An 11996-nucleotide genomic window follows, 5' to 3' on the forward strand; every position below is an offset into this window, starting at 1 on the left:
GACATTTTGAGAGCAGAAAAACTGACCAAATCAAAGACACAGTAATTGAACAAAATGAAAGCGTTTCAAAAATACTACGCAGGATGACATTTTCATTGTCAATCCTAGAAAGAACATTCTAATTACCATTGAAACACTCACGACGGCTATATTTCCTGCTATTTAGAACGTAAACGGCAAGTTATATACATACGAGCATAGGCTCTGTTTTCGGCAGCAACAACCGCAGCACGCTTTAACGTGCGGTCGCATCATACCGCCGAACAAATTCAATATGGGTGGAAATTTGAGAGACATTAGAGGCTGCCTTCCTCAGCTCCGCAGTGCTCACGAGAGGCACGCAGCCTCCCCTTAGCTGCCTCCAGACAATTTGAATAAAACGGAGGCAGCCTTATCGCTTCTCCTCTACAACCCCCCCCCCCCCCCCATTCCGTCGTTGCGCCTTCCGCACTAAAAAAAGTGGAATAAACGTGGTTTCAATCAATCAATCAATCCTCAGCTGCTCATCGCTAGAGTTCCAACTGGACATTGTCAAGGGGCAAGATCGACAGCGTTTTCCAGTGGCCTCTCGAACTTGGGACTCCACTGATGCAAAGGACCCTTTTGGGCCTGCACTCTGTCATTTTTATTAGTTTTCTTCGCCATCATGCTGCGACCGCCTGAAAGCGCAGTCAAGTGCCACAGAGCATTCCCTAGGCAGCGCCCAAGATTTCCCATGTGTAGGCACTCGCTGTCCTCCAACTAAGTTTTCACTGTCGTTATGTGTATGTTAAGACTGTCCTGAAGAAGTCCGGTCTTAAACAAGTTGGATAAGACTAAAGACAATGTTTAAGTCGGCGCTAAGTTCGGACTTTATCGTACAAGCGGGTCAAGGTTTAATGAGTATCAGTCCAATAAAAAAGTAGCTATATTTATTAACTGCAGAAAAGTGAAAGATACCAGCGTGTCTCGGAATACTAGAGTATGCACCCACGTCACAATGGATATGATGTCGTGGTCAATTAAGAATGACGAAAGGTTACATTCATAACTAATCGGCTTATAGGTATTTCTTCCAGCTTGTACTGTGGCAGCTGTGCTCTGCATCACACAATGATGCCTGTGACTTTACTTGGATACCTCCTATTCACAGCGCCTGCGAGAATTGCGACGGCGAGCACAGCGTATAAATACCGACGCACGAAGTCGCGCCTCGACCTCAGAGATGCGAGGCGCCTGCAAAAGAAAATTCAGCGCCGAATTCAAGCCCTCCAGGCAAAAAGCTGGCGGTCATTCTGTGAAACGCTTGATCCCCGCAAACCTTTATCACGCATCTGGAATGTCGTTCGTGGTCTCCGAACATCCCCTAAACAGCTCTACCCATGCAAATCTCTCTCACTCTATCAAAGACGTAGTGAGGTCGAGGTAGCAGAAATTGTCTGCACTAGGGTAGCAGGCCAATCGACTCGAACGGCAACGCTACATTTCAACGGTGTTCCAGCTTCACGGGATTCACGAATGGACCTTCCCTTCTCCCTGGAGGAACTTGACGCTGCGCTGGCTTCTTGCAGACGGTCATCATCGCCGGGCCCGATGGTGTAACATACACTGCGCTTGCAAATCTTGGACAAGAAGCTAGGCACGCTGTTTTGGAATATTACAACAAATCATGGAGTGAGGGTACAGTTCCAGACGAGTGGAAGTGCAGCCGTTTAGTTTCGTTCCTGAAACCTGGCAAATCGCCTCAGGACTTGACATCATACCGTCCAATTGCACTGGCTAGTTGCGTTGGTAAAGTACTTGAAATAATGCTGCTTACACGTATTGAATGGTACCTAGAGTGCACGGCATATATCCGGATATTATGTCAGGGTTTCGACGTGGACCTCTTCGATTGACAACGTGGTGGACCTGGCATCATCTGTACAACAGCAAAAAATTTTGAAGCGCTTACCCGCGGCGTTGTTCATGGATATAAAGAGCGCATATGACAACATCACTGACCAGGCAATTGTGGACGCTCTGGAAGCTGCCGAGTTTGGCGGTCGAGTTTTGTGCTGGATACGCAGTTATTTATCCATCAGATCTTACTTTATGCAGACTGAGGATGGCCCAACATCTTCTCATTTCACTTCCCTTGGAGTCCCACAGGGCGAAGTACTAAGCCCAACGCTTTTCAATCTTACTCTTGTCGGGCTTCTCGACTTAATACGAAAATCGGCGCAACTTTCAATATATGAAGACGACATTTGCATCTGGGCATCAGGAGTTACGCGCCCACAGGTTAGAGCGAGGCTTCAAAAGGCGGCAAGTGTAGTTGCGACCTACCTCCACCTGCGTGGTCTACAAATATCAACTGAAAAGTGTTCGCTAGTTTCATTTACACGCAAGAACATGTCACCTTACACCGTACGCATTGATGGAAAAACAATACCCTACGAAAGCAGCCATCGCTTTCTGGGAGTTATCATCGACCGAAATCTTTCGTGGACTTCACATATTTCATTGATGAAAAAGAGGCTGACAGCAATTACTCACGTACTTGCCTTTATTGGGGGAAAGTAATGGGGAGCGTCCGTGCGGTCAATGCTACAACTATACCGTGCATTATTTATGGGATTTCTTCGGTACAGCTTATCTGCACTTGGAAATATCAAGAAAACGAACTTAGGAATTCTACAGAGCGTTCAAGCTCAAGCTCTGCGAAAATGCCTGGGATTGCCGAAATGTGCTTCTACGACTGCTACCATTTTAATTGCACAGGTGCATCCCATGTCTACGTACCTAACAGTTGACTCCCTGAGGGCACATTTCCGACACATCTCTCAGGTTCGCTGTCATCATTTGGCCAGTCTTCCTATTACCAGGCCGCGTACATCGTTTACAAAGACCGTTGATGCGCATCGCGCTATATTGCCGCATCTAGACGGCATCTAGACCGTCCTCTCCACTATGGAGCCTGAATGAACCACAAGTGCTTCTTTCAATACCCGGGATCAGGAAGAAGGACGAGCTATCGACGACCGAACTGAAACAAATCACTCTTGAATACTTCCATGAGTACCATGCAAATCGTTTGCACGTCTACACCGATGGTTCAGTGAATGCTGTGAGTTCTTCAGGCTCCATGGTCATACCCTCAATTAATACAGAAATAAAAGTTAGGACAATTCACCAGACTTCTTCAACAGCTGCAGAGATAACCGCTCTTCGTGTCGTAATTAGGCATATCAGTCAGCAGAGCCCCCAGCAGAGGTCTATTTTCACAGACTCAAAAGCAGCCCTGCAAGCATTAAAAGCGGCTCTTCGCCGTGGAGCTCATGAAAAACTCGTTGCGGAAATACGAAAAATTCATCATCATCATCAGCCTGATTATACCCACTGCAGGGCGAAGGCCTCTCCCATATTTCTCCACTTAACCCGGTTATGTGCTAGCTGCACCCACTTGACCCCTGTGAACTTCTTTATCTCATCCGCCCACCTAACTTTCTGCCGCCCCCTGCTACGCTTTCCTTCCCTTGGAATCCAGTTTGTTACCCTCAGCGACCATCTGTTATCCTCTCTTCGCACTACATGTCCTGCCCATGTCCATTTCTTCTTCTTAATTTCCACTAGAATGTCGGTAACTTGAGTTATTTCTCTGACCCACTCTGCACGCTTTCTATCTCCTAATGTTACCCCAACCATTTTTCGTTTCATAGCCCTCTGAGTTGTCCTCAACTTAAGTAGAACTCTCTTGGTTAGCCTTCACGTTTCAGCCCATAGGTTAGTACAGGCAAGATTCAACTGTTGTATACTTTCCTCTTGAGCGATACCGGTATGCTGCTAGTCATAATCTGCGAGTGCTTGCCAAATGCGCTCCATCCCAATCTTAATCTTCTTGTTATTTCCTGTGGTTACTTCCTGTCCTAAGTAGACATATTCGCCTACTACTTCCAGTATTTCGCTACATAATGTAAACTGCTGTTCCTTCCCGAGGTTGTTGGACATTACCTTAGTCTTCTGCATATTGATTTTCAAGCCGACCTTTCTACTTTTTCTCTCTAGGTCATCGATCATTATTTGCAGTTCATCCCTCGAGTTGCTTAGCAAGGCAATGTCATCAGCAAATCGGAGATTACTGAGGTATTCTCCATCTACCCCTATCCCTAACTGCTCCCATTCCAAGTCTCTGAATACTTCCTCTAAACAAGCTGTGAATAGTACTGGGGAGATTGTCTCTCCTTGCCTAACACCTTTCTTTATGCGAATTTTTTTACTTTCTTTATGCAGAACTATGGTTGCTGTGCAACCATTATATATATCTTCCAGCACTTTCACGTACGGGTCGTCTACCCCCTGATTTCGCAATGCCTGCATCACCGCCGAGGTTTCAACTGAGTCAAATGCTTTCATCACTGTGAAATTAATGGAGGACATGACATCATCTTCCAGTGGCTTCCAGGACACAGCGGCATAGCGGGCAATCTTCGGGCGGACGAAGTCGCACGAACAGCCCACCAAGACGGCGATCCTGTGTTGATTGCCTTTTCCAGGGCAGCCGCAGCTGGCAGGCTTCGCGCACTGGCGCGGGAACACACACTCTCCTTGCGGAATTCTGGCCAGTTTGCGAACTGCCGCTGAAAAATTCCTGAACCCTGAACTGAAGCTCCGCTTTCCACCTGACCTACCCCGACGCGAAGAGACTTTGCTGTGCCGCATTTGGGTTGGTGTAGCATTCACAAACTCGCCTTCTTTTATGATAGGCATGGCAAACAGCCGTACTGTACAAACTGTAGATGCAACGACTCTGTAGACCACATTCTTTGTTAGTGCCCGATATACAATGAGGGAAGGAAGTGTCTGTGCCGTTCGCCGGAGCATTTAGATGGACGCCCACTCAGTGAAACTAAGATTTAAGGTCCCTGGCCGCGGCGATCATCTGCGGCGAAGGCCTCCCTGGCACTGCTCCGCTTTATGAGAAGCACAGGCCTAATCAAAAGACTATGAGTTTGCTATGACATGACTGTAACGTGATGTGATGTGGCGTGTCTGTTATGTGACTGTGTTAACTTCAACTATCCCTCTCTCACAACATTTATATCTACTCATCCCTTTCCCCCAGTGCAGGGTAGTAAACTGGTTGCTTTTACTGGTTAACCTCCCTTCCTTTCCTCCTCAACTTCCTCCTCCTCCTCCTATTCACTGGCAATTCTGCACAAAAGAAAACTTCTTTGGGAATAAGGTGCTCCGATAAGCATGACGGGGAGAATGTAAGCTTGTCACCGATAAACTGATTATCAACAGCACTGCCTATATCTCGGACTTGAAAATGAATTCTTGTTTGAAGATGCCGGCTACCTACGCGAATGCATCCAGTCCTCTTGAATGACTTAAGAATAAGCGTGAACTAAAAACACTGATTTGGTTGATAATGTTTAAATATGCGAAAGCGAGTCAGAATATGAGAGGCGCCATAGGGGTGGTGCTCTGGAAATGTTGACCACTTGTGGTTAACGTGCACTGACATCAAAGAGCACATGGGCGCCTTGCGTTTCACCGCCATTGAAAAGCGGCCTCCACGGACTGGATTCGATTCCGCATCCTGGGACGCAGTAGTCGAACGCCCTGCTGCCTGCACCCCCGCGGCGGGAAATTAAGAATGCCAAACGCAAATGTATGAAGCGTTCCATACAAATCAAAATCGCTCAACTGCCTGACTTAGCTGAACAATCATCATATTATTGCCGTGACAGAAGGGTTGTAGCACAATCATATAAAGAGTGAAAAGCTATTTCCTAACTTATACGATTTGCTCCGGAAGCATAGAACGAAAAGAGGAGGAGGTATGGCGCTACTTAGGAAGATCATATTTTAATATAAACTCCTGCACTTACTAAGTGATCACGAAAGTGTATGAAGTGAACAAGGCCATTCTTCCAGGATAGTCAGTGCGAGTTGTCAATTAATTTTATGCCCAAAGTCCTGCATTTCCTCCAGCAGTAATTGGTCGTGCTTTTCGCTTCATTTCTTGAGTTAGCAAAGTAATTCCAAAAGGTATTCATAAAATTCTAAGCCATTTTTCATTTACATTAATATGCAGTGTATTCCTTTTGGTACACAGAGAGTGAAAAATGGTTTACAGCCCTTGCCTCTGTCCCGAATATCATTCCTGATATTCTTGCTGTGGAAGTTTCTAACGCACGGGACTCATTAAAGCGCAGTCTATGGCATATGAACTCCTTAGTTTTAAACTACGTCGAAAAGCGGCTTCCTCAGCTGGAATTCACCCCGCGTACTCGTGACCAGCAGCAACTGGCCTAAGCCACAGTGACGCCATTGCGAGCTCAGTGGCCTGAAGTTCAATCAATCCTTAAATATACATTCATATGGTATCAGTTATCTTTGCCGACTTTACAAAATAAGGGAGGAATTTAATAGGTGGGGCACTGCATATAATGGGGGGAGGGGGAGCGGAGGTTTTCCTACATTGTTTTCGTCACCCATTAACGGATCTGCATCAACCTGAAGCTCAAACATAGCTTCTTCCTGTGCATAATTTTAAATATTTCCTTACTTTCTCCCTCGTTTACAACCCGAACTCCTACCCCTCGGAATAACTGCCTCGGTCATCATCATTCTTGAGGCTGCATACCCATCCTTTATAGACCTCGTTGACAACCATAGATATCCGCATTAGTGATGCCACTTCCCTCTTTGAGTCCTTAGCCGCACAACCATTAGGGGCTATTTCGATAGAGGCTACACAGGCACACGCACAAAATAAAAGCGTGCTACGTAGTCAATACCAGAAAACGGTTACATCGTTACATCAAACTCAGCCCTAATAAACGGTGGTGCTACCTGTGCTAGTAAGGCGTTGTTTTGGGCTAGTTGGGAAGACATAGTGAACACAATAGCGCAGAAAACTTGGGCAAGAAAGAACACTGTATTACGATAACTTGCAATTATATTTTATGAGAAAGAACCCTTGGTATAATAAGACAGAAAATAGTTTACAAAAAATTTGAAGTAGTCAAAGTCACGTCTTCGACGTTATTGTGTTCGCTTCTTACGCAAGTTTGCGAGTTTATCGTTGGGGCACTTCACAGTTGTATAGAGTATTTGACATTCTGCTAGGCCACGTACCAGTTTCATTTGCTGGGGGAGGGGAGGTACTGCAAATGGTACTGTTATTCCTAGTGCATTAACTGGTAAAAAATAGGACAATGCACTATCCCTTAGTTTCATCTCGTGTATACTAAACCAAATGAGCGACATGCATATGTATTTTTTTTTTGTCTTTGGAAGGGTGCTTCTGCCACGACAAATAGAGTTGCTTTTCTAACATTCAATAAGCTGTCTTGAATGAACTTACCCTCCCACCTACCATTGCATTACTCACCTTAAAGTCTGAATATGACATTCAGCGTGATGTCCTGAAAGTCGCTTGGGCTGAGAGCCCGTAGCGGGCATGCGCTATAGTAAAACTTCAATTTTTTTTATATACGGTTGAGTTTATTGAAATCAATTGCACTTAAAGGGGTCGTGAAACGTTTTCCGGAAATTTTGCACGGCTTAGTTAAATGGAATCCTTGTCCTGCATCATATAATATACCTCGATTCGTTTCATCGCCCGCGTTGATTTAATAGCGACAAAAACAGAATTTCGGTTTCCTAGCGCGCGTCCTCCTCAACTCAACAGAGTACGTCATAGCGCTAAGCCAATGAGAAGCTCCCGTTGCCGGAGCCTGCTGAGCCAAAGTTGACCAAGCTCGGTGTATTTTAGAGGTTCTAATTGTGCCCTACTCTACGCTCACACAGGGTTTTTTAATATGGCCGACGCCTAGGTTCCTTCCTGGGTTCCAGCGTCGCTGTGCTGCTATAGTGAACTAGAATATAGTCGCTACTGTTAAAACATGGTTACATCGTGGGCTTTGAGCCTTACGCCGACGCAACTTTTCGGGTGCCAGGTCGGCGAAGATGGACCCTGCGAGCGACCGGTACAGTAACACTTGTGTCGAGAGGCCGCGGTAACCGCGGCACAACTCCGGCTTGCAGAAGCCCCGACCGTCAGCCTCCCGATCCCAGCCGTTTCGGAACTACGCATTGGTATGTATGTCCGAGTCTTGCAGCCTAGCCTACGTTTGACCGTTGCGAGAGTGTGCGATCGCTAACCGAAGCTTTCGAACAGGTGCAGCTGCGGGCGGTGCGTGCCGATGCCGACTGCTCTTGAGAGCATCTGGCGAGATCCCGGCGGCGACTACGTAGCTGAAGCAGCCGTCTGGGTGTTACAGATCATCCGCATTTACTCCAAATGCTTCTTGATCATGGACTGCTAGTCGAGAACACAAGGTAAGAACCTTGAGCGAAAGGCGACATAACTTGAACAAGCGGCACCTGTTTTTCATTTTCTCGAGCAAGAAATGCTGTAATGAAATCTATTGCGGAAGGCAGTGTTAATAAAATAAAGCTTCCCCTTTAACGTTACTTACCTGCGATCATCTACACTGTCTACAGTGTTGATATTGCGCCACGTTAGCGCGAACACATCGCTGGTTTTCATATTTTTCTTGTTTTCGTAGAAGCGCATGAGCATGACGTTTCACCATGCAAATTACTGGTTTGCTTAATTCCATGCACGAGTAAATGAGAAAACACGCATCATCTGATAGTGTGAACTTGCTAAATGGAAAGGGCATGCACATTGATGTGAAGTAACGAGGGGGGGGGGGGGGGGACGCTGTCCGGACAAATTTGCTTGTTTTATTAGCCAGTTATGACCTTCAGCAAGTGCAGCACTTCAAAACATAAATACATAAGGAATGCCACAAGAAATGCAGTAAATAAGTACAAAAGCAATCTCATTTCGGAGGACTCTGTGCTAGTAGCCTGTCTCCTGCGGAAGCTGTGGGAAAATGCACTAAAAAACAACACAGAAAAGAAAAAAACACAGAGCAGGACTGGCTTCTGCAGACGATCACTAACTAGCCCGACAACTCTTGTTATAGCCTGTCCCCACTTGCTGCCAGAACAATCACCATACCAGCACTCAAAGTTTTATTTGCTAGTTTTTTTTTTACCCACTTGCATTAGGTGAGTGTTGTATAGTGTGCAAATATAATTAAAAAAATTGACTTCACTGATACCATCATCAACACCTGCACACAGTAAACCTCTCCAAAATGCTTTGACACTGACATTTTACATGTGCTGAAATGTAACAACCAAAAAAAAAAAAAAAAGAAAGACGTTCTCCCAAAGGCCAGTACACCGAAACTTCCACAGTTTGAGTAAGTGTTGGAAATTTTACAGTTAGCAAATGAAGTTATAGAGTAGTTTTGCGGCACTTGCAGAAAGTTTGGCACGTGCCGTGTTGTGGGAAAACAACGGAGAGCTGTTGACAGAAGTGCACTTGTAGTTTATGGCTCCTTCGAATAGAATGACTCCATGCACAGAGCTGCTTAATGCATAAGTCGCATACTTAACATCTTCGTGCTATGCGGATGATATCAGCGTGGACATTGACATCGGCCACAACACTAGTATAGAGGGTGTAAGATGACTACCAGGTTTTTTCAGTCAAAAGCTGCATTGCCTTCAGGCATTATTTTGCTGCAGTAGCAAATTGTGATTGCACTGGAGTTCTAATATTGGGTGGGTCTCATTCTCTCTCAATCACCTGCAGCAGAATTCAAAGTTTGCCATACTTCCAGGGAGAATAAATTGACAGTGAAAGTTACACTGTACAGCTTCTGTTAGATGGGAATTAATTGTACAGATGCATGAATAACTTTCAAATTTGTAAAAGACCTAAATCATATTTTCATTTTGCTATGCTGAAAAGTGAATATTGCTTTTTCTCTTGTCAACAGGAGGCACCACTACATCTGCTACAGCCAGCTTGCGCACTGGCTTTGGGGATGCCTCGGCAGACATCACAGTAAAGTCCTCCCTATTTGTAATGCAAGCCAAATAAGGGAAAGGTTTCCATCTGACAGTTACACTGGTTTCCAGTTTGTGCAAGGTTTGTAGAGTCATCACCTTATTCATTCTGAAACAAGCCGGAAAATATGAGAAGAGAGAATTGCAGGACAGCTGGACTAATAACTGGAATTTTACTAAAGGATAGAGGCAAAAGAAGACTTGCACAGAGATGCACATGTAAAAAAGGCCCCAAAAGACTGTTGACCGATTTCTTAGCCACACACACGTCCTTAGCCTTTGCAGTATAGTGTGCCTTTGGACTTGGATCTGTGGCTTCCCTTTTGTAACGAGTGGTTCTTGACCATAAGGAATTTGCTTTTTTTTAGATTTTGATTTTTTAGACCCTTTCTGCTTTCCACGCTTTCACTGCTTTGGGGGTTTTTCGTGCACGTGCATTTCTGTGCGAATCTTCTTTTGCCTCTTTCCTTCAGTAACATTTCAGTTGTTAGTCAAACTTTGTCTTGTGCTCCTCTCACGTGTTTCGTCTTCTGGCTGGTTTTAAGATGAATCAGTACCAACTCATCCAGTTGTTAGTCTTGTTGATATCACTAGCCTGACTGCACCCACTGCTGGGCAAATGCTTCTCCCATATCCATCCGAATAACCCGATCCTGTGCCAGGTGCATGATTCTCGCAAACTTCCTAATTTCATCTGCTTGCCCGAGTTTCTGCCGCCCCCTGCTAAACTTGCCTTCCCTTGGAATCTAAAAGACATATATAGGCTCACTTAGAATGAATTTTGTGTACTCACTCCCTTCCTTTACCTTTGATGGGTAGAATTTTTCTTCTTTTGGAACTGACCGCAGATACATCAGCTGCATCCATATGATCCCCGCAGACTTCCTAATCTCATCTGTCTGCCCGAATTTCTGCCGCCCCCTGCTACGCTTGCCTTCCCCTGGAATCTACAAGACATATATAGGCTCACTTAGAATGAATTTTGTGTGCTCACTCCCGACCTAAACCGTTGATGGGTGGAATTTTTTTTAGCACTGACCGCAAATGCATCATAATTGTGCAGTTGTGTATATACCTGCTTGTATAGATGTCTCTCCCATATCTATCCAAATAACCCGATCCTCTGTCAGCTGCATCCATCTGATCCCCGCAAACTTTTTATCTGCCTGCCTGAGTTTCTGCTGCCCCCTGCTATACTTGCCTTCCACTGGAATCTACAAGACATATATAGGCCCACTTAGAATGAATTTTGTGTACTCAATCTCTAACTATACCTTTGTTGGATGCATTTTTTTTTTATTTAGCACTGACCTCAACACATCATGATTGTGAAGCTGTATATACACATTTGTATATTTAGGAGAGAGGAAGACAGCAAAGAAGCGTGAATAAAAGATGTCTTGCTCTAGGCCAACTTCCTTCTAGCCTAAAAATTTTTGTATGTGCTGATGAACCTGCGGCTAACCAATAAATTATTTTGAAAGCAACATGTCTCTAACACTCATTTGGTAACATTAGATAATGCCCAAATGTACTACAAAGTGGTGGTCCTTGTGGCACTGACAAACCTAGATTTTCTAGTTGCCGCGTTCACCTTTACACGGCCTCGAAAAATAGTGGCTCATGGGGAATAGAAAAATCAAACCGTTTTCTGCAAAAGCTGCTTTGAAAGGTGGCCACTATTTTCAGCATATTGCAGTCTCATTCAGAAGCAAGCCAGCATAATCTGCAATCTGTAGACATGCATACAATAATATGTGCCTTATACTTTGAAATGTACCAGACTTTAACCAGTCATAAAACAGCGTGCTGAAAAGGTATGTATAGTAAAGCCTCCTTCGTTGATGATACCCGTAGTTTGCATGAAAACATCTGCACTAGAACCTGCATGACGTTGAGTTAATTGGCCTGCTGGTTGAATATGCCACCAAAATGCTGGTAATACAATGAACTTTGTCGGTGCTGGGGTCAAGTCTAGAAATATAAAGTTGGGATGATTTAATTGTGAAACCTTGCTGCTGAATTCACTGCAGGCTAGAATGTAACAGGATTAAAGGGCAGCTCTAGACGTAAGGGCAGTCCACATTGTCACG

At 44.9% G+C, this 11996-nt stretch overlaps 1 long non-coding RNA gene across 1 annotated transcript; it reads left to right on the forward strand.

The window, feature by feature from the left end:
• Positions 1-7499: 7499 nt before the first annotated feature.
• LOC146177026 (uncharacterized) lies at positions 7500-11587 on the forward strand. Its single transcript, XR_014701601.1, has 3 exons — positions 7500-8070; positions 8153-8313; positions 9834-11587. It is a non-coding gene; the product is annotated as an uncharacterized LOC146177026 (long non-coding RNA).
• Positions 11588-11996: the final 409 nt, after the last annotated feature.

The sequence above is a fragment of the Amblyomma maculatum genome, chromosome 10 (genome assembly GCF_055883805.1).
Source record: "Amblyomma maculatum isolate TAMU_Amacu chromosome 10, ASM5588380v1, whole genome shotgun sequence".
NCBI classification, from domain to species: domain Eukaryota; kingdom Metazoa; phylum Arthropoda; class Arachnida; order Ixodida; family Ixodidae; genus Amblyomma; species Amblyomma maculatum.